At 40.2% G+C, this 27,942-nt stretch overlaps 1 long non-coding RNA gene across 1 annotated transcript; it reads right to left on the bottom strand.

The window, feature by feature from the left end:
- Positions 1-581: 581 nt before the first annotated feature.
- On the bottom strand, positions 582-8,232 carry LOC122791559. The gene is made up of 2 exons (XR_006363167.1): positions 7,886-8,232; positions 582-687 (listed from the first exon to the last, which is right to left on the bottom strand). It is a non-coding gene; the product is annotated as an uncharacterized LOC122791559 (long non-coding RNA).
- Between the last annotated feature and the right edge of the window lie 19,710 nt (positions 8,233-27,942).

The raw sequence follows: 27,942 nt of genomic DNA, 5'->3' as shown, positions 1-27,942 counted from the left end.
TGCCTCTTCAATTAAGGTACAGTAAGCTGCCATTTCAGATTTTCACATTGGGAAGGATACCCTAGCTATCATTTCCCACAAGCTTTGTAAGGCCTTTTTAAAAGGGACTCTGTTGTTAAGCCCTCCTCACAAGGATGCCTGCTCTCCAGGGGACCTTAATTTGGTACTATGTCTGATTATTCAGCCCCCTTTTGAACTTGCAGGGATATAAAGTTTCTATCTTGGAAAACTCTTTCTGGTAGCTATTACATCTGCAAGATAAATATCAGAGATTCAGGCACTATCTTCACAGTCCCCAGATCTGATTATTCATAAGGACAGAGTCTGTCTATGTACCACCCCCTCTTTTCTACCCATAGTTGTTTCACAAGCAAATATTAATCAGGCCATACATTTGTCTGTTTTCTTTCCTAACTTCAGCAACAAGGGCAAATACGTTCTACATTTGTTGGATGTCCATAGACAGTTACATTTCTATTTGCGTAAGACTAAACAGTTTCAAAAATAATAGTAACAACAATGAGGCAACAGGATACTGGAACAACACACAGCTCGATATCCAAATAGGCATCCACCACGAATAAAGAAGTATAAAAGCTTTTATTCATGAATGAACAGGCAAGTGCTTTCACCCATATAGGGCTTCATCAGACCATGAAGAATCACTATGAGTCACCTCGATTTATACTGAAAATGGAGGGAAAACCAAAATCAATTAATTCTTAAAGATACATGGTAAAAACTATACAAATTTCATAGTGCATGAACATATATAAAAAACATACAAGAGATATACCTATAACTAATCATGTACACATCTAAAGCAACAAAATATATGTACGTCTTAAATAATGAAATATATAAGAAATATATTAAAAACTTATGTAATACATATAAAATATATATGTGTATATATATATATATATATATATATATATATATATATATATATATATATATATATATATACAACAATATACTAATGTTATAACACAACACTTTCAGGTCCTCAGTCCCCTGGATTTTAAAATGGGTTTGAGGGATACTTTATCATTCAATCCAGAGTATTGGTCCGCCCTAAGTTTCACAATCCATCTAATCTCATGTGTTTCAGTTACATTCCTAATGTCTCCCCCTCATGAGTTAGGATGGATCACTTCCATGACCATGAATTTAAACCAATGGTTCTCATCAGTATCCAGTACGTGTTTAGAGAGTTCATTTATCGTGGACTTCATCCTAACTTGATACAAGTGTTCACGTACCCTGTCTCTTTATCGTCTATCCGTCTTACCCATATAGAACATATGACAGGAGACACAGTATGCAAGATGGACCACATGTTCTGTCTTACAACTAGCAGGAACTCTAAATCGAAACCTGAAGTTAGTCAGGGGGTGTGTGAATGCACTCTCTGTGTCTATATAATTGCAGAAATTGCATTGATTACATGGAAAGGTACCCTCATTCCCAGGCTCAACAGCCCCACAATTGACTCTAGGATAACATAAAAGTCTTCTCAAATTGGGTTTATTCTTGTGTACAAATTGTGGGGTTTCACCAACAAAGTCTTTGATGTCTGGATCTACCACAAGAACTCCCCAATGCTTCCTAATTACATCCTTAAGTAATCCTACATCCTCAGTGTAGAACATAGGTACCCTAACAACTGCAGGCTTATCCATGGGACCTGGCTCCACATTCCCTGCAACATCAGAAAAATATGGTGCAGCTACATCCTTTCTGAGATCAGTAAGGTGGGCCATCCCACCCTCAATTTTTCTAGTACCATAGGCTTTAGCACCCAGCCTAGATCTCAACTCATCCAATTCCTTCCTATAACCACCATCTGTGGGATTATATTGAGATACCCTAACAGCTTTACCTTTAACTACATTTGCAAATACATACCCCGGGTGCATGCTATGCCTATGTAAGAGGGCATTATAGTGGCATGACTTCCTGAGAACACCTGTATTGATTAAACCACTATCCAACCTCTCAACATAAACATCTAAAAAATATATCTTGTGAGGGGAACATTCAAAACGAAACTTCAAATAGTCATAGGAGTTATTAGTCTGTTCAAAAAAAAACATAAAAATTAATCTTGGGTGCCTCTCCAAACAAAAAACACACAAACTACCTGCATACATTTTTTAAAATGTTTTTCTTGCAGGTGGCAAGTGTCTCTTGAACCCCTACCTCTTAACTTCTGTATACTAACTCCATGGTTGGACAGTTTTATGGCGAGAAGAAGCTGTGTAAAACAGTGTACAGCAGTCTCTCACAAATAGTACATTTGATCAATCACAATTGGCCAGTAACATTCTAATCTACTGTTGTATGGGGAGATGTAGAACAGTTGGCTTTGGAAGCTCCACGTCCCTCCTTCCTTTCTTCCTTAGATACAGAGTTGGTTTTATTTAATATAGTTGTAAACAAATTGAGTGTTATAGGTTCATAAGTTCATTGGTAAGTTCTATGCTAGCTGCTGTTGCAGGCCATTTTAAGCTTAGCCAGGTTCCCTTTTTGAGCTTGAAATAACCTGTCCTGTTTGGTTATAGCTTGGCCTTACCCACCCCATGGTAGATAATTGTATATTACCCCAATGAACATAACTAGGATCATACCATAGATATGTTGAGGGAACATGCATGGGATAAAGCATTTGGAGCTGCCTCTGTACATTAGTAGTACAGGGAGCAGTCCTGGGGTAAATTTTCTGTTTCCCATCCATAGATCCAAGTTGTGCTTGAATATGGACAGGGATGAACTTTGTTTTATTTGGATGGGTAGACTGTTCCAGAGCAGAAATTGATGTTTTCATATCAGTTTATCAGAAAAAAAAGAAAGGAAAAATGTATTTTACTCATCTCATCTGAATACTGCGTTGGTGGTACTGCGATAGCATTGTCGCCTCACAGCAAGACGTTGTCCCATTCGATTCTTAGCTAGAGCGTCTTCTGTTTGTGGAGACATGCGGGAATGGGCGTACCTTCATTGAAGGTTGTGTGTCAGGGCTGGCAACTCGGCACGTAAAAATCTACTGCCAGTCATTAGCGGACCGGAGTTCCGCTGTGGCGACCCCTAACCGGGAAAAGCCGAAAGACACACACACACACTCATCTCATCTGAATGGAACATATCAAATAAGCCATTAATATAATGGAAGAAGTTCAGCAGGATCTATTAGCTTTGATCAGATATTTGTTCACTGAGGGTTACTGGGTTTGTATGAAGCCTGGTAACCTTAACAAACATGTACAACCTGCATGGAAAACGTAGAATGCAGATATTCAGAAGCAGTAAGCAGAATAGTTAAATGCTAATATATACTAAATGACATTTATAATGCAATTTATTGGTTAGAAAACTTTTAGGAAATAAAAACATTATTCATGTATGAAATGACTGCTAGTATATTTCTATTTTGTATCTAGTTAGGAGCAGACATTTAAAATGATATAGAAATGTTACATAGATATTTGTAAGGAAATCATTCTCCAAAACAATTCTCAAGCCAGTTTCGTAATTACAAACCATGTCAAAATCAAGTACTGTTTTCATTAACCTGCAGTTGCAATGGGTTTCATAAATATTATATGAAAAAAGTAAGGTGATAGAATGCTAAGTCTTTATAAAACAGTTAACTCACTCAGAGTCTCATAAACATCAAGGGTGTGTGTTTTAATACGAAACAGCAGATAAGACTATAGAAGATGTTATTTTAGTTTACTATGCAGCCCAAAAACAGTCTTAGCTATTCAGCTTTCACATATATAGTTTTGTTATACTCTTTGCACTGCGATTTGTCAGTTGTCAGTGTTCTTTCTGCATCACCAGGGTGAGGGTCATCCAGAAGGGGTCATCATTCAGACAGCCATCAGGATTAGTATGAATATTTTTCATTTTGGCCTAATGTTACCTCTGTGGACTCATGGCTTGCAGAGTATATGGAGGTGGGCACTGGACTGACCATTCAGGATATTCCTCATTTCTGCAAGGGAATTTGCAAGCAAGTAGTCCTGTGTCCTTCTCTCAAACATAGGAGGTGGTTCCCCTGGTTTCCCCCAAACAAATCACACTTCCCTGTGTGTCCTTGACTACCTTCGTCCCTTTCCTCACACCAAGCGAGCTGGTCATGGCCCTTCCTTCTTCTCCTTCCCTGCCTGGTTCCTACAATGCTGAGGTCAGTATTTCAACCATGGTCACCTGCATTATAATAAGGCTTGGTCACAGTTTTCTGGATGCTGCAGGTTGCAGTTATCATACGACTATTCACATGTAGTTGCAGTCTGGTTGTAAATTGTTTGAAATGGTAGACGCTACATCATTTCTGGACACCAAATTTAATTGTAGTCTGGTTGTAAATTGTTTGAAATTGGAGAAGTTACATTGTTTCTGGACTCAGATAAGTATGCTAAATTTCAGGGAATGCCATCGAAGTTAGTAAGCTAGATTTATTGCAGAAGCTTCTATACATTATCTAATGTTTTTGTATTCTGCTTGTTACTGTTATTCCTGACGTTGTGATAAATAAACCATACTTGTCATGTAAGGCATCCATTCCATCATTCGTCATGATTCTCTGCACTTACAGGGATATCATCCACCCTTACCAATTTTCTGTAAAGCTAACTATTATTAAACATGGTAAACCCATTTTTTTTTTTCATGGCAGTTCAGTGACCCTAATAAAAACTGACTGCAGTGCTATGCGAGGTCTCAGTGCACACATAAATATGTGGATTTTTTACTGGTTGCCAGGAGGTATTGCCTATTGCTGGCTTTCAGAAAGTTACAATTTGTATATTTTAAGTGATTTCTTAAACACTGAATTCTATCACTGAAAGATTTAAGCTGCACACCTGATGCAATATGAATCTCACATTTCTGCTTATAATGCTATATCTGACCATAGTGACTTTTATTTATTTATTTATATATTTTCCTTTGGTGACTGAGAAAGTCTGAGACATAGCTCATTTTCAATGGAGGCCTGGGAAGAAAAGTTCCACATCAGATACAGAAACATTTAAACAACAGTTGGTGAGTAATGGTATGCAAGGAAAGAAAAGCCCTGCAAACACACACATAAAAACTTTTATACAAGTTGATACATGCTCTCAACCTCATAGCACAAGAAATCTGGACAAAGCCTAAAACAACGAAGGGCAAAGGCCCAAAAATCAGGACACATTTTAAATATTGCCTTATAAACTTAGAAAGTTGCTAGAATAACAGCATATGTGCTAGCATGCATTTCCTGAAGTATATGCCTGAAACTCAAATGTACATAATTTAATGATTCAATCCTCAGTGATTTGCTAGAAAACTGCAAATTTTACAAGGAACAGGCTAAAATATGAGGCAAAAATCTGGACATTCTGGAAAAATGTGGACAGCTGAGAGGTATTGTTGATAAGTAATTATATACAAGGAGACAAAAGCTCAAAAACAAATAAAAACAAAACAAAAAAAATAGAAAATTAAAAAAAATAATAAAAAATAAAAATAAAAACAAAATAGTAACTTTAAAATAGATTGGGGGGTACTTATATATACAGGGTATAAGATGCCCCATAACAGTTTGAAATACATTTACAGAATATTACTAGGATGAATAGTAATTAAAATTACAGTACACAGAAGTGACAGCCTATGCTGAGTAAGCTAATATAATGAGATTCAAAATATTGACTATATTTCTAATAATATAGGGAGGTGGGAAACACTAGAATATTCTGCTGTCTAAATAGTCGGAGGAATAGAATGAGATGAGCAGGAGGGGAAATATAGGACACAGATAAAGATGATTATTACATACAGGGATGAGGATGTTATGGAAGGACAGAGAAAGATGATTATTACACAGAGAGATGAGGATGTTATGGAAAGACAGAGAAAGATGATTATTACGCAGAGAGATGAGGATGTTATGGAAGGACAGAGAAAGATGATTATTACACAGAGAGATGAGGATGTTATGGAAGGACAGAGAAAGATGATTATTACACAGCGAGATGAGGATGTTATGGAAGGACAGAGAAAGATGATTATTACACAGAGAGATGAGGATGTTGTGGAAGGACAGAGAAAGATGATTATTACACAGAGAGATGAGGATGTTATGGAAGGACAGAGAAAGATGATTATTACGCAGAGAGATGAGGATGTTATGGAAAGACAGAGAAAGATGATTATTACGCGAGAGAGATGAGGATGTTATGGAAGGACAGAGAAAGATGATTATTACACAGAGAGATGAGGATGTTGTGGAAGGACAGAGAAAGATGATTATTACACAGAGAGATGAGGATGTTATGGAAAGACAGAGAAAGATGATTATTACGCAGAGAGATGAGGATGTTATGGAAGGACAGAGAAAGATGATTATTACACAGAGAGATGAGGATGTTATGGAAGGACAGAGAAAGATGATTATTACACAGCGAGATGAGGATGTTATGGAAGGACAGAGAAAGATGATTATTACACAGAGAGATGAGGATGTTGTGGAAGGACAGAGAAAGATGATTATTACACAGAGAGATGAGGATGTTATGGAAGGACAGAGAAAGATGATTATTACGCAGAGAGATGAGGATGTTATGGAAAGACAGAGAAAGATGATTATTACGCAGAGAGATGAGGATGTTATGGAAGGACAGAGAAAGATGATTATTACACAGAGAGATGAGGATGTTGTGGAAGGACAGAGAAAGATGATTATTACACAGAGAGATGAGGATGTTATGGAAAGACAGAGAAAGATGATTATTACGCAGAGAGATGAGGATGTTATGGAAGGACAGAGAAAGATGATTATTACACAGAGAGATGAGGATGTTATGGAAGGACAGAGAAAGATGATTATTACACAGCGAGATGAGGATGTTATGGAAGGACAGAGAAAGATGATTATTACACAGAGAGATGAGGATGTTGTGGAAGGACAGAGAAAGATGATTATTACACAGAGAGATGAGGATGTTATGGAAGGACAGAGAAAGATGATTATTACACAGAGAGATGAGGATGTTATGGAAGGACAGAGAAAGGTGATTATTACACAGAGAGATGAGGATGTTATGGAAGGACAGAGAAAGGTGATTATTACACAGAGAGATGAGGATGTTATGGAAGGACATGAGAGGAAATAAATAATAGAAAGTGTCAGCTGAAGAGGTAGAAGAGCATAGATTAGTAGCAGGTATCATTAAAGTGAGATCATCTGTTGATGTTAGACCATTGTTACCTGCTAAGATATGAAGCTGTTAGTGAATTTACACTGAGAAACGCCTAGTTATAGTGAGTAGATGGTCATGTTCAGGAGTGGGCTACATAGCTGGAATAGAGAGAGGTCCCTGCTGACAGGTGTGGTTTGTATGTACTGAGGAGCATTTTATTTTCAGATTGAAGTGACCTAGCAGGGGTGTATGTATTTAGTAAGTCTTGTAGGCTTTGGTTTATTCTGGTTTGTATATTAATTTGTGGACTAGCAATAGTAGGGTGTAAGTGAGTTGCTTAGGTAATTGAAACCAATCAAGTTGTTTTGGGCTAAGCAGTGATGGGTTCTGTTTGATGATTACTGGCACTGGTTTAGTTTATTTTAGAAGGAAAATAAAAACATTGCAGTGCCAATACATAAATATACCTTAAAAATACAAAAGCAAGTTTAATAATAATAAAGCACTTTCACTCCCTCCGTTAGTTGCAACTGCGTCAGAACTATTAAAACAGTAATCTTCCATCTTAAATGTTACCGTCAACCACATGATCAGTAACATCCAATCAAATATCTTAATCATTCAACTCATTTCCAAAACACTAAAAGTGAAAACAATATACATATTCATTTCAATAATATGCAAATAGGTACCTTTCCGTTAAACCCCTACCACTTCACGCTGCTGTGTTTTGCTGGTATCTAAGTGCAGTTGTTTCAGGTTATACATTTGTGAAAAGGCTCCCTTTTGAACAACAAATACTTCAACTCTTAGCCCAACTAAATCAGCAGCAATGTCCGTTAGTTCATGCTGTTAAGTGCCTGCCCTGCCACACGTTACTTGGGTAAAATTAATCGAGAAATCAACCGTGGGCTGACACAGATGTACTCTGGAAGCAGGATCGTGCATCTCACAGTGTTTTGAAATCTGCCCGGAGACAAACAACTGACAACAAAAGCAAAGACTTCAGAGAAAGGAGAAGGCAGAAGTGTTTATTGCTCTTCTTTGTAATCGCATCTGCTGGAGGGAGGTCTGAAATACTTACAAACTTAACAGGAACTTTTCTACAAATCACACATGTCAACTTGACATATGCCAGTTATTCCAGTTATTTAAAGAAGTACTCCCTGGAATTTGTAGTTAATCGGGCATTGATGCATTTTTTTTTTTTTTTTTTTGGAAAAGTAAAGAGGGACAAGGCAAAATTACATAGCTCTCAGTTTCTTTGATGAAGACTAAGAGACAAAGCTAAAAGCAATTATGTGACAACGCTCCGTAAATCAGGGACAGTTCTCACTTGCATCGAAAGATGTTTGACAGTGACTTAATGGTAGAGATATGTGACCCCGTTTCAAACCTACCACCTCTTACAGTCTGTAATGCAACTCAGGTGGACGCCACCTCTGTAAACATTATTGCAAGACAGTTATGACAGTATGGTACTTTATGTATAAGTTAACACAGGTAACTTGTTTTTGGGTGAAATATGTGTAAAGAAAATCTCCGGCAACTGGCAGGGGTTTAACAGTGGACTTTAGCTATTTCTGCAATGACAAGACGGTACTTTACACGTAACATAAGAATGGAAACTTGTTTCTCAGTTATATAGATTTACTTCTCACACATAAACTTGTGTCCGCTACTGAAATACTGGCAAAACACAGCAGCGCAAAGTGGTAGAGGTTTAATGGAAAAGTACCTGCAAATAAAATTAATACTTATTTACAGGTAACATAAAAAACTATTAAAACTCACACTCTCACTATCCTTAACTGTAACAAATTGTTGATTAAAGTTTTTTTTTTAATTAATACCTGGGGATTAGATGCATCTAAAAAAAGCTGCTGGTGCAGTTCTCTAGTCTCCAGGTACACCTCACAGTTTCCAACCTTACTAAAACATTGCACCTTTTCCAAAATAAAAAAATACAAATTTGTTAAAATTCTGACATGTAACAGAATGCTCATATAGGGCCTTAGTTATATTGTGTCTGTAGTTGTGCTGGTAAATCCTTATCCTAAGTGCATTCTGTGTTTTTCACACATAAATGGATGGACAAGACAAACACAATGCACAGTAAACAATACCTTTAACTTTATAGTCATGCTTGCCACTGCCTCTAGGAGGTGATAGTGGTTAAATAACTGGCTATAGTAATAGTGGTACGTTCACAGATGTAATGGCATTGTGCACAATAGCTATACTTTGCGAAGCCCATTTTTTTCCTTTTAGATTCCCAGTGGTTAGTGTACCTTTCAAAACATTGTTTGAGGTTAATTCCTGTTTTATATACTAATACGGGGTTATCTACCAGCCACTTCTTTAAATCTGTAGATTCAAAGATAGGGTCCCAATTTTTAATAATTAAAATCTACCTTATAGTGCTGGCCACATTCATGAACAGACAAACCATAGCCCTCGAGTATTCCTTACCCATTTACTAAGAGAATGTTAAATATCTCAGGATATCTAATAATGGGTTTAAATTTGCTGCTTCTTTCTCTTATTATTTTTTCTTAAATTTCTCTATTTTCCAGTTGAAAATCCTTTATTAAATACCCAGACTGTCTACCCTGCTTGGATTACTTTTGAATACTTAGTAATTCTATATAATATTTCAGATTATATATTTTTATTATTTTTTGACTTAGGACGAGTTTAAGTTCACTATTTCTACTACCATTATTTGATCTGATTAATATACCGTGATTAACTAAATATATACGGATTGAAAATCTTCCACACAGACAAGTTTCTTACACTGTTTTGGTTTTTGGACCCACTATACTTGTTTAGTGGGTTGTTCGAGACTTCGAGGATACCACAGAGATTACTTGATTTTTAAATATTGCTCTTAAAAACTTAGAAAGTCAGTAAAATATCATGATTTGTATTGCTATGCATTTTCTAAAGAATATGTAGTCTGAAACTCAAATTCCTCTCGTTATTTAATAATGTCACTCATTAGTAATTTGCCAGACCCCCCCCCCCACCACCACACACAAATTTTATGAGCAAGATATTTGTTGCTTAATTTTACTTGTAGGCTAACACACTCAAGTGCGCTAGCCGTTTAAAAGCATTTATAGCATTTACTGTCTGTTTTTCTTCTGTTTTCTGCAAAGAAGAAAAAAACAAAAAAAATCTTGTTTTCCCGCCTTACTGAACTAGAATAGTCCAGTCTTCAGAGTTTGCTGACCTCTGGGCTTTGTCTTGGTTCCTGTGCTATTCCATATCCTTATTTGGATAAAAGGAAGCGTCTTTGTTCACCAGTGGGAGTGGGGATCACTGAGCGGCCTGTTTGTCCCTAGAGGAGTGGTTCCAGCCAGAAACTTGTAGTCTATTGGCCATTTTGGGTCAATTCCTAGCTCTTTTCAGCCCCTGTAATAAAGCCCGCTTTAGCGCGCTTTTTAAGCTTGTATTCAACTCAGCACAGCTCCTCGTGGTGTCCTGCAGAGTTCTACAAGCAGCAGAGAGCAAAAGAGTGACTTTTTCCTGATTTAAGTATTTTTTTCTGGCTTTTTGATTATTTACTGCTTAGCGACTGCATTTTCGCCTGTTTATACAGCTCTGCATTCTATTTAAACTGTTTTTGTGTTGCTTAACTGTTGTGCACTTTTAAAAAAGTTATTTGTTGCTTAATTTTACCTGTAGGCTAACACACTCAAGTGCGCTAGCCGTTTAAAAGCATTTATAGCATTTACTGTCTGTTTTTCCTCTGTTTTCTGTAAAAAAAAAAAAAAAAATCTTGTTTTCCCACCTTACTGAACTAGAATAGTCCAGTCTTCAGAGTTTGCTGATCTCTGGGCTTTGGCTTGGTTCCTGTGCTATTCCATATCCTTATTTGGATAAAGGGAAGCTTCTTTGTTCACCAGTGGGAGTGGGGAGCACTGAGCAGCCTATTTGTCCCTAGAGCAGTGGTTCCAGCCAGAAACTTGTAGTCTATTGGCCATTTTGGGTCAATTCCTAGGTCTTTTCAACCCCCTGCTATAAAGCCCGCTTTAGCGCGGAGTTGCCCATAGAGCACCATCGGGCAGCGCCCGTTAAACAAGGTTAAACTATTTCTGGCTCCGTAAAGTCTGCTCTTCAATTTTTCCCTTAGAACTTCTCTACTTGCAATCTAAACAGTCTATTCTCTATCTCAATAGCTCAGCACTTGCTCCTAAAGCATTTTTATATAGGTAAAGTACTTGTATACTAAACAAAGTACTACATTAGCCTAGAATCCCCTTGAGTACCCATTTCCCTATAGGTCCCTTCTGACTCAGTTACACAGCAAACTTTTTCACTTTTTCTAGCATGTCGAAGGGTCAGTTGCTAGCGTCCTCTCCTGTTCAGCTGGTGAATCTGGGCATCTTGAGGCAATGTTACAATTGCCTCATGTACACAGACAACCCACTCCTTCTCCCACAAAACACAAATACATGTGAGAGGTGCTACTATATAGCCAAACTGGAGGCTGAGCTCTCTCAACTCAGGACTGGCAAGACCAGACAGGAGGAGAAGGAAACCACGCACACCACAAACCCAGTTTCACATAGAACTATCACAACTGCAAAACAAACACATAAACACACAAAGACATACTCGGAGGCACTGATCAAAAATCTACCAAAACTACAGAGGCCTCCAAAGCAGACACCCAAGCAACTGCCACCTCAAGACATAAGACATGCAACACATAGTTCTCAAAGTCAGTGTGCTAAACAGTCACAGCCCTTAAGGCCAAACACAATGCCAGACACACTTGTTATAGTTGACTCCATAGTCAGACACACTGACGTCCCACTCACCAGACTGAACAAGGAAAAGATCACAGTTAGCTGCCTGTCAGGCGCTAGAATCCGCCACATAACACAAGCACTCAGGTCACTCCACAGCAAGTACAAGTATGACTCAGTCATTGTCCATGCCGGTGTGAGCGACCTGAGACGCACCTCCCTGGACTACATGAAAAGAGACATAGAGGAGCTCTCAGATTATGTAGCCCAGGCCGGTATGACCCTGACCCTGAGCAGTATCCTACCCTCACCAAGAATGATGCCACAATACAGAGACAAAATGATCAGCTTTAATAATTGGCTTAATTACTGGTGTCATTCTAAGGGGATCCAATGTCTGTCTGCCTGGGATGACATGCTTGACAAGCCACGCTGCTTCGCAAGGGACGGCTTGCACCTGTCACCCCTGGGCTTCCGGATATTGGCAAAGGCTCTTGCCACCCCCATAGTGCCTTTTTAGGCAAGGCTCAAATGATAAACCTACCGCCCTAGAAAACAAAAATGGAGAAAAACTAAAGGTAATACTGCTCAATGCCAGAAGTCTAAACCTCAAGATGCACGCCCTCGAAGCCCTCCTCAGTATGGAGAACATCGATGTTTGTGCTGTGACTGAAACCTGGTTCAAGGTTCCTGAGAGCACCCCAGCACTATCAGGTTATACCTCATATCATGCGTTCCGGCCCCAAAATCCGGACCGAACTACAAAAGGAGGGGGAGTATCCATATTCATAAAGGATACCCACACCTCCAGGTTAGTGGCAACGCACGAAGCATCGGAGACCATCCAGGTGCAATTAACCATAGGTAAAACTGCCCTACAGTTTGTAACATGCTACAGACCACCTTCTCAAACTCAGGAAACCCACACAGCCTTCCTGAAGACACTGGAGAGTATAAATGTCTCTCCAAACACCATCATATTGGGTGACTTCAACTACCCAAACATAGACTGGGAACATTACTCAAGCCCCAACACCCTAGCCCAAAGGTTCCTTGAGTTCATAAACTCAAATGCTATGGAACAACTAGTCACCATTCCCACAAGAGGAGAAAATATACTAGACCTGATCATCACAAACATGGGGACAAAATGCTCCACACCGGAAGTATATCCCTCATTGGTGAGATCAGACCATAAATTAATCTCACTGGAGATCCACATCCCGCCCCACCCCAGCAAAAGACCACAGTGAAGAACTTCTCAAAAGCAAACTTCACACTTCTTAAGACTGGAGTGGTATCCTTCAAGGCCCCCGAGCCAGTGGAAACCACAACCCACGCTGCTGAAACCCTTACAAATGCCTTCTACGAGCACCTCCAGGAATGTATGGATCAAGCAATCCCTAATAAAATCAAGAAGTTTTCCACCAAAGGCAGGCGCCCGGTCTGGTGGACTCCAGCCATAAACAAACTTTACAACAAGAGGAGAAAGCTACTACATGACAGAGCAAAATCCCTAAATGGGAAGGCATCTCTGATCAATACTAGCAAAAAACTACGAGCACTCATAAAATCATCCAAGGCCAACTTTGAGAGAAAAATCGCTAATGACACAAAAGACAATCATAAAGCCTTCTTTAGCTATGTTAGAAACCTGGGTGGAAACTCCCAGATATGCTCAGAATTAGTCCAAAATGATAAAAAAATCACTGAACCCACAGACATTGCCAACATACTGGCAGACAGGTTCAGTGCAAATTTCTCCCTCCCTCCCCAAAAGGAAAAATATCTATCCCACCAGAGTCTAGCCTCCCAAACATCTCAGATGCCCAGGTGAGAGCTGCTCTCTAAAGCAAAAACACAGCATCAATGGGACCGGACGGTGTCCCCGGCTGTGTGCTACATGAACTCAATGAGGAACTAAACCCACACATAAGGCTGCTGTTTAATCTTAGCCTTACTACAGGATACGTACCCAAAGAATGGCGACGGCAACTGTGGTCCCACTCCACAAAGGCGGTGCTTCTACGGACCCAGGAAATTACCGCCCATAAGCTTGACGAGCCTTGTCTGCAAAGCTATGGAGAGGATCATAATGGAACTCATAAATAAAGACATTGGGGACCTACAGACACTGGATCCTACCCAATTTGGCTTTGTCAAGGGCAGATCCTGCCTCTTGAACTTGGTCGACTTTTTGAAACAGTCACTAAGGCCATTGATGAGGGTAAGGCAGTTCACACAGCCTACCTTGACCTAGCAAAAGCATTCGACACAATACCCCACTCGGGCATCATAGAAAAGTTCACCAGCTTAGATGTAAACCCATATGTCACAAGATGGGTTGCAAACTGGCTCAAGGACAGAACACACAGGGTTAGAGTTGCTGGTGCCATGTCAGACTCTAAGCCGGTCACGCGCGGTGTCCCACAGGGCTCAGTCGTGGGCCCCCTCTTGTTCGGCATTTATTTTTCTGAAGTGCAGGCAAACATAGGGGATTGTGGCTGACAAAATTTGCAGATGACTGCAAACTGGGCACCATAATTGACACTCCATCAGACACAGACATCCTCCAGAAAGGTCTCATAGAAATGGATAACTGGTGCCAGAGCCATGGCCTTAAGCTAAATGCCAAAAAATGTATAGTCATACCCTTTGGGAAAAACAAGGTAACCCCTAATTACCACATAGGTGGTAATCCATTAAACACGGAAGAAGTTATCAGGGACCTGGGGACCCAAGTTGACAGTAACCTCTTTTGACACTCACATTGCCAAAATGGTTAGGAAGACCTTCTACATTGCCCACCTGATCATGAAGGGATTCACATCCAGATCAGGAGAGGTCATTGTACCCTGTACTCTTCACTTATCAGACCAATGATTGAGTACAACGTCCCATTCGAATGTACCTTACCCGACACCTGCAGCAGTTGGAAAGACCCCAAAAGTTCCTCACCAAAAGGATAAAGGGGCTCAAACATATGTCATACGATGCCCGACTGAAGAAACTCCAGCTCTATTCAGTCGCATACCGTCTGCTCAGAGGTGATCTGTGCCTGACATACAAGGCCATGTCCAACCCGGAATTAATGGACATGCTCCACCTCAAAAAATCCAAATCCACCAGGGCCACGAGAGCAAGAGACTTAAACCTCAACACGGATATAAATAGGACGTGCTGGAGGGACAGATTCATCACCCAGAGACTCCCTACACTATGGAACAGAATCCCAGTCCATGTGAGGCAGAGCCCCTCACTGACTCTGTTCAAGAGAAATCTTGACGAGTGGATGGGAGATCGTAGGTTTACCCCGGGAATCATCTCTGTATCACTGCTGGACAGAGGCACAGCAAACTAATGGGTATAGTATTCTCATCCTAAGGGGTGGTGAAAGCCACACACACTCTGGCTAGGCTTATAAATGCCCTAGGGCAGATAGCCTAGTATGAACCTATGAACCTAAGAAACCAAAAATGTAAGGCAAATGTCTGGGCATTCTGCATAAAGAGAGACCATCTGCAGACCTGGGAAATTACAGACCCATAAGTTTGACTAGTCGTATAGGTAATGCCATGGAAAGAATAGTCTTGTACCTGATAAATAATGACATAGGAAACCGCCAAACACTGGACCTTATCCAATTTGGCTTTGTCAGGGGCAGGTCATGCCTACTGAATATGGTAGATTTCTTTGAGAAAGTCACTAAGGCCATGGATGAGGGTAAAACAGTACATACCACCTACTTTGACATGGCCAAGGAAGTTGACACAATCCCCCACTCAGGTATTATAAGTAAACTTACAAAACTGGACATAAATCCCTACTTCATCAGATGGATAGACAGTTAGCTCATGGACAGGATACATGTGGTAAAAGTAGGTGAATCCAGATCCAGCAAGAGGGCAGTGACTAGTGATGTTTCACAGGGCTCAGTGCTAGGACCACTCCAGTTCGGAATGTACTTTTCTCAAGTCAAGGCTAATGTGGAAGGTCTCTAAATGACAACAAAGTTTGCTGATGACTGCAAGCTGGGGGACAATCATTGAATCTCCCAAAGATGTAGATGTCCTTCAGGAGGGTCTAGATCAGACAAATGACTGGTGTCAGAACCTTGACCTAAAACTAAATAAATAAAATGCATTATCATACCCTTTGGGAAGTCAAATACTCCTGCAAATTACAAGATCAATAGCACACCCTAAGAGTAGACTCAGAAGTGGGAGATCTAGGTACACAGATAGATAGTAGCCTGCACTATGACCGCCATGTGTCCAAAGTGGTGAGGAAGCCCTTCTATGTGACGCAGCTTATAAGTAAAACTATGGCATCCAGATCCAAGGAAATTAGAGTCCTGCCACACCTAGCACTAATGAGAACAATAATCAAGTACAGCGTGGCCCATTTAGCGTGTACTGAACGAACCTCGAAGGTTCCTTACAAAGGAGATACAGGGTGTAAACATCATGCCCTAAGTACAGCGTGGCCCGTTTAGCATGTACTGAACGAACCTCGAAGGTTCCTTACAAAGGAGATACAGGGTGTAAACATCATGCCCCAAGTACAGCGTGGCCCGTTTAGCATGTACTGAATGAACCTCGAAGGTTCCTTACAAAGGAGATACAGGGTGTAAACATCATGCCCTAAGTACAGCATGGCACGTTTAGCATGTACTGAATGAACCTCGAAGGTTCCTTACAAAGGAGATACAGGGTGTAAACATCATGCCCTAAGTACAGCGTGGCACGTTTAGCATGTACTGAATGAACCTCGAAGGTTCCTTACAAAGGAGATACAGGGTGTAAACATCATGCCCCAAGTACAGCGTGGCCCGTTTAGCATGTACTGAACAAACCTCGAAGGTTCCTTACAAAGGAGATACAGGGTGTAAACATCATGCCCTAAGTACAGCGTGGCCCGTTTAGCATGTACTGAATGAACCTCGAAGGTTCCTTACAAAGGAGATAGAGGGTGTAAACATCATGCCCCAAGTACAGCTTTGCCCGTTTAGCATGTACTGAACGAACCTCAAAGGTTAATTACAAAGGAGATACAGGGTGTAAACATCATGCCCCAAGTACAGCGTGGCCCGTTTAGCATGTACTGAACAAACCTCGAAGGTTCCTTACAAAGGAGATACAGGGTGTAAACATCATGCCCCAAGTACAGTGTGGCCCGTTTAGCGTGTACTGAACGAACCTCGAAGGTTCCTTACAAAGGAGATACAGGGTGTAAACATCATGCCCCAAGTACAGCGTGGCCTGTTTAGCATGTACTGAACAAACCTCGAAGGTTCCTTACAAAGGAGATACAGGGTGTAAACATCATGCCCCAAGTACAGCGTGGCCCGTTTAGCATGTACTGAACGAACCTCGAAGGTTCCTTACAAAGGAGATACAGGGTGTAAACATCATGCCCCAAGTACACTGTGGCCCGTTTAGCATGTACTGAACGAACTTCGAAGGTTCCTTACAAAGGAGATACAGGGTGTAAACATCATGCCCTATACGGACAGACTAAAACCCCTGTTCCTTTACTCTGTCTCCTAACAACTTTTAAAGGGTGACCTATGCCTAACCTACAAGGCACTCACAAATCCAGACCTGATGGATCTGCTACACATCCGCAAGTCAGACATCATGTCACCCGATCTAGGGATCTAAGCTTAGTCAGCAACTCAAACAAAACATGCTGGAAAGACAGATATGTGTCTCAGAGATTGCCCCTTCCTTGAAACAGGCTTCCTATATATGTTAAGCAGAGCCTTTCCCTGGTTCTTTTCAAATGCAATTTTGCATCAATGGATGGAGAATCACAAATTCACACCTGAGGTAGTGCCTGTGTCCCTTATGGACAGGGGCAGTCTCTAAGATACTCAAGGCATAGGCACAAACCCATGCACTCTTTTTCCCCAAGGAGCCATATATTGGGTAAAATCTGGTTATGTTGGCTAGATTTGTAAGGACATTTAAGCCATTAGCCTGGTAATCTCCTATTAACCTATGAAAATTTTGGACAGTTGAGAAGTATGCTTTGAATTTGTGTTCATGCTTTGTTTCATCTAATTTTTTTAACCTTACAAGACGAGTGAGAAAGAAGTTCCTGCTTCACGGATAATTTGGAAAATTTGATTAGAAAAGAGACTTACGTTTGCAGTGTATGGAAGAAGACATTGTAGAAATCAAATGGGTTAACTTTACAACTGATTATATTAACCCTTTAAGCCACACTGCAGGGCAAGCTAAAAATAACCTCTGCTGAATGGGCAAATCAGCTTTCAATCATATTTGTAATAAAAGAAATAATGGCAATATGAAAAAAATTGGGGTTTATCAGAAAGCCTGTTGCAACAGTACCTTCCTTTTTATCTCTTCTCAACTCATATTTGTGTTATTACGCTTTGTCAAACCACTTTACACAGAAAATAAATTCAAAATCTCAAAACACAGAGAATAGAACTAACAAATTGAAGATAAGGTAAATTCCACTAAAATGTAAAATTAACTTGAAATCAGACACCCCATAATTCCTGTAACAGTAGATAAATATAAGAATTTTTGATATTCTAGTACTTCAGATGAAACAGATATTGATCAAAAATATGGGTGGTATTCGTAGTCATTATGCAAATATGTAAAGGGGATTGTCAATCTACACAAAGAAACGCAGTAAAAGTGTGATTCATAAAAGCCATTTACACTAATGTGTGATGGCCACAAATGTACTTATGCAAATGTAGAAATAATGTGATGAAATGATATAAAACTGAGAATGATAATAAGTCCTTCTGCCTGCCTGCTTATGATTCAAGGTCATAAATTGACATCTTTCCACACCGTGCACAGATTTATTATTAAAGATAGAACTGTACCTTTTCTATCTACTTTGCAATCTGCAAAAGGCAATTTTAATACAGCCCAGTCCTAGACACATACTGTCATTGAATATGCATTTGGAATGTTAAAGGGTATATTTAGATACCTGGCTGAGTCCAGCGGGTACCGTTCAGTACCTGAAAGCTTCATCATTTGAACAGTGCTGATGGTGAAGTGGTAACAGTACTAGTTTACATGGCAGGAAAATCCTGCACTTTTTTTTATTTTTTAAGTTGTATGTTATGGGTATTTGTCAGCTGTAACATTGCTGAACTGAAACTATTGATAATAGATGGCCCTTACTAATGTAAATCTGTGCAGTTTGAATGTTATTACATACAGTGTTCTTTCTAGATAGTTTCTTTATTTCTAAGTAGTATCATTATTGAACTCAAACATGTGCCGATGCTTGTCTTAGTAAGGTGTTGCAGTCTGCGCTCATGTATTTTGCAATTTTTTCATTTTTTTTATTAATACCTCATTGTCTTTACATTTAAACATTGACAGATTTGTGTAAAAGTCTAATTGCAATACCATGAATAGTGAATCACAGCAGGTCAAGGTCAACTATGTCATACACAATATCTTCTAAAGATAGGGTAGGTAAAGGTACATGAGAGCTTGAGGAGGGGCTGTCATGTGAAATTGTTGGTGACTTGCAATGTTATCTCCTGTTCTACTTAATGCAGGTGATTCTGCAGACACTAACCTCACAGTGCTGTAGGATCAGGACTTCAGATGAGCAATTTTGCCACATGTTGGTGAAGGTTGACTTGTCCTGCATAAATTCTACTGTATTTGCTCCCCCCCCACACTGGTAGAGGTACCACTTTCTTACAAAGCACGTGAAGTGCGAAGTGACATGCCCCGTGTGTCTAGACAGTACCCCATCCTGTTCCTCTTACAACACTGGGTTTTATTTGAGTCTGTTAAGTCCTCACCAGTCTACAAATGGAGGCATTTATTTATTTTATTTATTTTACATTTGTTAACCGGGGGTGTCTGAATGAGACGAAAAGGCCCTTTTTAAGCAGAGGCCCGGGGAGAAAAGCTCCACAAAGAAAAATTACAGACACATTTAGTTATTTAGACATGATCAGTATACACACAAATTACAAGAGACATGTTTTTACAGTGGTATGCGGCACATAAACAGTTGCAGTGGAGAGAACAAACAAAAAAATATTAATTTTAAAAATAAAGGTAATTAATAGATTTGTGGTGTACAGCTGAAATTTGGAACATAGGTAGAATACATACATAGTACACAGGTACAGTACATACATTGCAGATTAGCCAGTGTTTGTGAGTAAGATTGAAAACTGTTATCAAGTGCTCTAGATTTAGTATGTATGCATATGCATCCATGATACTTGGTGTGCAACCACAGTACAGCTCAATCTGATCATGGCATTATCTCTACTGGCTGCCATTTCCATGTAGTGATGGAAAGCCTCACTTAAACCGTGAAGGACTCTGACCTTTTATAGCTGTCTGTGGCAGTGCACCAAATCCTAACAATTTCACAGCTGGCCAGCATATGCTTTGTATGTTGCAGCTACATCAAATGCCTACACCTAGCACCCCTTTGTAAAGGTGTCAATGTGGATACTGTTCTACTATCATCCATAAGGTGTTCCCATGGGTTTGCAGATACTGGTGTAGAGGTGCATGTTTTTTTCCCCTGCACAGCCTGTAGTGTAATGTCATCATATGCTTGATTTTGTGGTCCAGTATGAGTCCTTAAAGAGTTACTAACATGTTGTGGGTTCTGAGATTCTGCAAATAAACTTGGCAACTGCATGCCACTTTCCTCAGGCTGTCATGTGAATATAACTATGTTATCATCTTCATCATCATCAGGCATTCTGCTACTGATATCCTCTAAATGTATTGGTATAGTGGTGTAAACCGTGGCTCTAGAGTGAATATAACTATGTTATCACCTTCGTCATCATCAGGCATTCTACTACTGATATCCTCTAAATGTATTGGTATAGTGGTGTAAACCGTGGCTCTAGAGTGAATATAACTATGTTATCACCTTCGTCATCATCAGGCATTCTACTACTGATATCCTCTAAATGTATTGGCATAGTGGTGCAAACCGTGGCTCTAGAGTGAATATAACTATGTTATCATCTTCGTCATCATCAGGCATTCTACTACTGATATCCTCTAAATGTATTGGTATAGTGGTGCAAACCGTGGCTCTAGAGTGAATATAACTATGTTATCATCTTCGTCATCATCAGGCATTCTACTACTGATATCCTCTAAATGTATTGGTATAGTGGTGCAAACCGTGGCTCTAGAGTGAATATAACTATGTTATCATCTTCGTCATCATCAGGCATTCTACTACTGATATCCTCTAAATGTATTGGTATAGTGGTGCAAACCGTGGCTCTAGAGTGAATATAACTATGTTATCACCTTCGTCATCATCAGGCATTCTACTGCTGATATCCTCTAAATGTATTGGTATAGTGGTGTAAACCGTGGCTCTAGAGTGAATATAACTATGTTATCATCTTCGTCATCATCAGGCATTCTACTACTGATATCCTCTAAATGTACTGGTATAGTGGTGTAAACCGTGGCTCTAGAGTGAATATAACTATGTTATCATCTTCGTCATCATCAGGCATTCTACTACTGATATCCTCTAAATGTATTGGTATAGTGGTGCAAACCATGGCTCTAGAGTGAATATAACTATGTTATCATCTTCGTCATCATCAGGCATTCTACTACTGATATCCTCTAAATGTATTGGTATAGTGGTGTAAACCGTGGCTCTAGAGTGAATATAACTATGTTATCACCTTCGTCATCATCAGGCATTCTACTACTGATATCCTCTAAATGTATTGGTATAGTGGTGCAAACCGTGGCTCTAGAGTGAATATAACTATGTTATCATCTTCGCCATCATCAGGCATTCTACTACTGATATCCTCTAAATGTATTGGTATAGTGGTGCAAACCGTGGCTCTAGAGTGAATATAACTATGTTATCATCTTCGTCATCATCAGGCATTCTACTACTGATATCCTCTAAATGTATTGGTATAGTGGTGCAAACCGTGGCTCTAGAGTGAATATAACTATGTTATCATCTTCGTCATCATCAGGCATTCTACTACTGATATCCTCTAAATGTATTGGTATAGTGGTGCAAACCGTGGCTCTAGAGTGAATATAACTATGTTATCACCTTCGTCATCATCAGGCATTCTACTGCTGATATCCTCTAAATGTATTGGTATAGTGGTGTAAACCATGGCTCTAGAGTGAATATAACTATGTTATCATCTTCGTCATCATCAGGCATTCTACTACTGATATCCTCTAAATGTACTGGTATAGTGGTGTAAACCGTGGCTCTAGAGTGAATATAACTATGTTATCATCTTCGTCATCATCAGGCATTCTACTACTGATATCCTCTAAATGTATTGGTATAGTGGTGCAAACCGTGGCTCTAGAGTGAATATAACTATGTTATCATCTTCGTCATCATCAGGCATTCTACTACTGATATCCTCTAAATGTATTGGTATAGTGGTGTAAACCGTGGCTCTAGAGTGAATATAACTATGTTATCACCTTCGCCATCATCAGGCATTCTACTACTGATATCCTCTAAATGTATTGGTATAGTGGTGTAAACCGTGGCTCTAGAGTGAATATAACTATGTTATCATCTTCGTCATCATCAGGCATTCTACTACTGATATCCTCTAAATGTACTGGTATAGTGGTGTAAACCGTGGCTCTAGAGTGAATATAACTATGTTATCATCTTCGTCATCATCAGGCATTCTACTACTGATATCCTCTAAATGTATTGGTATAGTGGTGCAAACCGTGGCTCTAGAGTGAATATAACTATGTTATCATCTTCGTCATCATCAGGCATTCTACTACTGATATCCTCTAAATGTATTGGTATAGTGGTGTAAACCGTGGCTCTAGAGTGAATATAACTATGTTATCACCTTCGCCATCATCAGGCATTCTACTACTGATATCCTCTAAATGTATTGGTATAGTGGTGTAAACCGTGGCTCTTGAGTGAATATAACTATGTTATCATCTTCGTCATCATCAGGCATTCTACTACTGATATCCTCTAAATGTATTGGTATAGTGGTGTAAACCGTGGCTCTAGAGTGAATATAACTATGTTATCATCTTCGTCATCATCAGGCATTCTACTGCTGATATCCTCTAAATGTATTGGTGTAGTGGTGCAAACCGTGGCTCTAGAGTGAATATAACTATGTTATCACCTTCGTCATCATCAGGCATTCTACTACTGATATCCTCTAAATGTATTGGTGTAGTGGTGCAAACCGTGGCTCTAGAGTGAATATAACTATGTTATCATCTTCGTCATCATCAGGCATTCTACTACTGATATCCTCTAAATGTATTGGTATAGTGGTGCAAACCTTGGCTCTAGATAACTGTCACTGTTGAAGTGACACCTGACCCCATGGGCAAAAATGGGAAAAAAGAATTGTGGATGTGGACAGATGTAGATGTAAAATGGTTTGTTTCTGCTGCTGACCCAGCATAGAATTAATTAAAAACATTATTACTCAGATGGCTGGGTACACTATTGTTTGCTGTGCAATGTACTGTGGAGAACACTTACCATGCATACTATATCCGTTAATACTATTATGTGTTGAAGTGGATAGTTCACTTGTTAATAATAATTGTCATGTGTTACATTTATTCATTACATTTCATCCTTCTATTGCATATATATGTATATGTTACTGCTGTGAAACCAACCTTTCTGAGCAGATGCCTGTTGATACTGCAGATGTGGGCAAAGGCCAGTGTCATTACCACCTCTAATTATTATAGAACCATTGTCATCCGTCTCATAACCATCCCCGCAAATGGAGAGGAGGTAATTATTCCAGTACCATTGTCATCTGTCTCATAACCATCCCTACGAATGGAGAGCAGGTAATTATTCCAGTACCATTGTCATCCATCTCATAACCATCCCCACGAATGGAGACGAGGTAATTATTCCAGCACCATTGTCATCTGTCTCATAACCATCCCCATGAATGGAGAGGAGGTAATTAGTCCAGTACCATTGTCATACATCTCATAATCATCCCTACGAATGGAGACGAGGTAATTATTCCAGTACCATTGTCATCCATCTCATAACCATCCCCACGAATGGAGACAAGGTAATTATTCCAGCACCATTGTCATCCGTCTCATAACCATCCCCACGAATGGAGAGGAGGTAATTATTCCAGTACCATTGTCATCTGTCTCATAACCATCCCTGCGAATGGAGATGAGGTAATTATTCCAGTACCATTGTCATCCATCTCATAATCATCCCCACGAATGGAGACGAGGTAATTATTCCAGCACCATTGTCATCCTTCTCATAACCATCCCCACGAATGGAGAGGAGGTAATTATTCCAGCACCATTGTCATCCATCTCATAACCATCCCCACAAATGGCGACGAGGTAATTATTCCGGCACCATTGTCATCCGTCTCATAATCATCCCTACGAATGGAGAGAAGGTAATTATTCCAGCACCATTGTCATCCATCTCATAACCATCCCCACGAATGGAGAGGAGGTAATTATTCCAGTACCATTGTCATCCGTCTCATAACCATCCCCACAAATGGAGAGGAGGTAATTATTCCAGTACCATTGCCATCCATCTCATAATCATCCCTACAAATGGAGACGAGGTAATTATTCCAGCACCATTGTCATCCGTCTCATAACCATCCCCACGAACGGAGAGGAGGTAATTATTCCAGTACCATTGTCATCTGTCTCATATCCATCCCCACGAATGGAGAGGAGGTAATTATTCCAGCACCATTGTCATCCATCTCATAACCATCCCCACGAATGGAGACGAGGTAATTATTCCAGCACCATTGTCATCCATCACATAACCATCCCCACGAATGGAGACGAGGTAATTATTCCAGCACCATTGTCATCCGTCTCATAATCATCCCTACTAATGGAGACGAGGTAATTATTCCAGCACCATTGTCATCCGTCTCATAACCATCCCTATAAATGGAGATGAGGTAGTTATTCCAGCACCATTGTCATCTGTCTCATAACCATCCCCACAAATGGAGTGGAGGTAATTATTCCAGTACCATTGTGATCCATCTCATAACCATCCCCACGAATTGAGAGGAGGTAATTATTCCAGTACCATTGTCATCCATCTCGTAACCATCCCCATGCATGGAGACAAGGTAATTATTCCAGCACCATTGTCATCCATCTCATAACCATCCCCACGAATGGAGAGGAGGTAATTATTCCAGTACCATTGTCATCTGTCTCATATCCATCCCCATGAATGGAGAGGAGGTAATTATTCCAGCACCATTGTCATCCATCTCATAACCATCCCCATGAATGGAGACGAGGTAATTATTCCAGCACCATTGTCATCCATCACATAACCATCCCCACGAATGGAGACGAGGTAATTATTCCAGCACCATTGTCATCCGTCTCATAATCATCCCTACTAATGGAGACAAGGTAATTATTCCAGCACCATTGTCATCCGTCTCATAACCATCCCTATAAATGGAGATGAGGTAGTTATTCCAGCACCATTGTCATCTGTCTCATAACCATCCCCACAAATGGAGAGGAGGTAATTATTCCAGTACCATTGTCATCCATCTCATAACCATCCCTACGAATGGAGAAGAGGTAATTATTCCAGTACTATTGTCATCTGTCTCATAACCATCCCCACGAATGGAGAGGACGTAATTATTCCAGTACCATTGTCATCCATCTCATAATCATCCCTACGAATGGAGAGGAGGTAATTATTCCAGCACCATTGTCATCTGTCTCATAATCAACCCTACGAATGGAGAGGAGGTAATTATTCCAGCACCATTGTCATCTGTCTCATAACCATTCCCACAAATGGAGCGAGGTAATTATTCCAGCACCATTGTCATCTGTCTCATAATCATCCCTAAGAATGGAGAGGAGGTAATTATTCCAGCAAAATTGTTATCCGTCTCATAACCATCCCCACGAATGGAGACGAGGTAATTATTCCAGTACCATTGTCATCCATCTCATAATCATCCCCATGAATGGAGACGAGGTAATTAGTCCAGTACCATTGTCATCCGTCACATAACCATCCCCACGAATGGAGACGAGGTAATTATTCCAGCAACATTGTCATCCGTCTCATAATCATCCCTACGAATGGAGACAAGGTAATTATTCCAGCACCATTGTCATCCATCTCATAACCATCCCTACGAATGGAGATGAGGTAATTATTCCAGTACTATTGTCATCCGTCTCATAACCATCCCCACAAATGGAGAGGAGGTAATTATTCCAGTACCATTGTCATCCATCTCATAACCATCCCTACGAATGGAGACGAGGTAATTATTCCAGTACCATTGTCATCCATCTCATAACCATCCCCACGAATGGAGAGGAGGTAATTATTCCAGTACCATTGTCATCCATCTCATAATCATCCCTACGAATGGAGACGAGGTAATTATTCCAGCACCATTGTCATCTGTCTCATAATCAACCCTACGAATGGAGACGATGTAATTATTCCAGTACCATTGTCATCCATCTCATAACCATCCCCACGAATGGAGAGGAGGTAATTATTCCAGTACCATTGTCATCCATCTCATAACCATCCCCATGAATGGAGAGGAGGTTTTCCTCATCAGGTGTTAAAGGAATGGCTGTTGGAGGACCTCATCCAGTACATCTATGGGCACTTGCACTCTGCCTTGACTTGGATCTTGCACTTTCTGTCACAGCATTGACTCTCATCTTGTACTGCGTTAATGTGTGGTTCCTTCCTCCAACAACATTTATATCCATAACTATCTGGTTCTATGCCTTTGCCTTTTCAGAATATTTGGGACCCCTTTTTCCAAAAGGCATTTGCCATATGTCTTAAGGGCTGCCACGAGGGTGCAGTTCATAGGTTCATAGGTTGGTACTAGGCTATCGGCCCTAGGGCCTATACAAGCCTAGCCATAACAATTCCCTGGCTATTTCTTCCCACACTATTTACTTCCCTGGACCCCTGTCTAGCAGGGCGACTGCTGTGATCCTCGGGGTGAATTTCCTTTATCCCATTCAATCATCAAGGTTCCTTTTGAAGACGGCCAAAGAGGTACTCTGCTTGACATGTATGGGCAGTCTATTCCAGAGTCTGGGGAGTCTCTGGGTCAGGAACCTATCCCTCCAGCATGTTTAGTTTATTGTGATGACAAGATTTAGATCCCTGGAGCGTGTGGCTCTGAGGGATTGGGATTTCTTTAAGTGTAGCATGTCCAACAGCTCTGGGTTTAACATGGCCTTGTATGTTAAGCAGAGATCGTCTTGGAGTAGACGATATGTGACTGAGTATAGTTGGAGTTTTTTAAGGCGGTCAGCATAGGGCATCTGCTTTAGGCCTGTGATTCTTTTAGTGAGGTATTTCTGTGGCCATTCCAGTTGTTGCAGATGTCTTGAGATGTACCTACCAAATGGAGCATTGTATTCTATAATGGGTCTAATGAGGGATGAGTACAGTGGGACAATGACCTCCTTTTTTCTGGATGAAAAGCCCTTAGTAATGAGGTGTGCCACATAGAAGGATTTCCTGACTGTTGTGGCAATGTGGTTATTGAAGGTGAGACCACTATCCACCTGTGTCCCTAAGTCTCTTATCACATTTTCGGTGTTTAGTGTACTGCCACCTATGTGATAATTCATGGGTACATGTTTTTTCCTAAAGGGGATAACTATACATTTCTTGGCATTGAGGTTGAGCCCATGGCTCTGGCACCAAGCATCTGTTTCTGTAAGGCCCTTTTGTAGAGTATCCACATCATTTAGGGATTCAACAATGGCTCCCAGTTTGCAGTCATCTGCAAACTTTGTTAGCCAGAGTACCTTAGTGTTGGCCTGTACTTCAGAGAAGTAGATGCCAAACAAGAGAGGTCCCAGGACTGAACCCTGAGGTACTCCACTTGTCACTTGTCTGGAGCTGGATTTGGAGTCAGCTACTTTTAC

The sequence above is a fragment of the Protopterus annectens genome, chromosome 17.part0 (assembly GCF_019279795.1).
Source record: "Protopterus annectens isolate FY-2018-M chromosome 17.part0, PAN1.0, whole genome shotgun sequence".
Taxonomy (NCBI): Eukaryota; Metazoa; Chordata; order Ceratodontiformes; family Protopteridae; genus Protopterus; species Protopterus annectens.
This window is presented reverse-complemented; position numbering and strand designations above follow the sequence as displayed.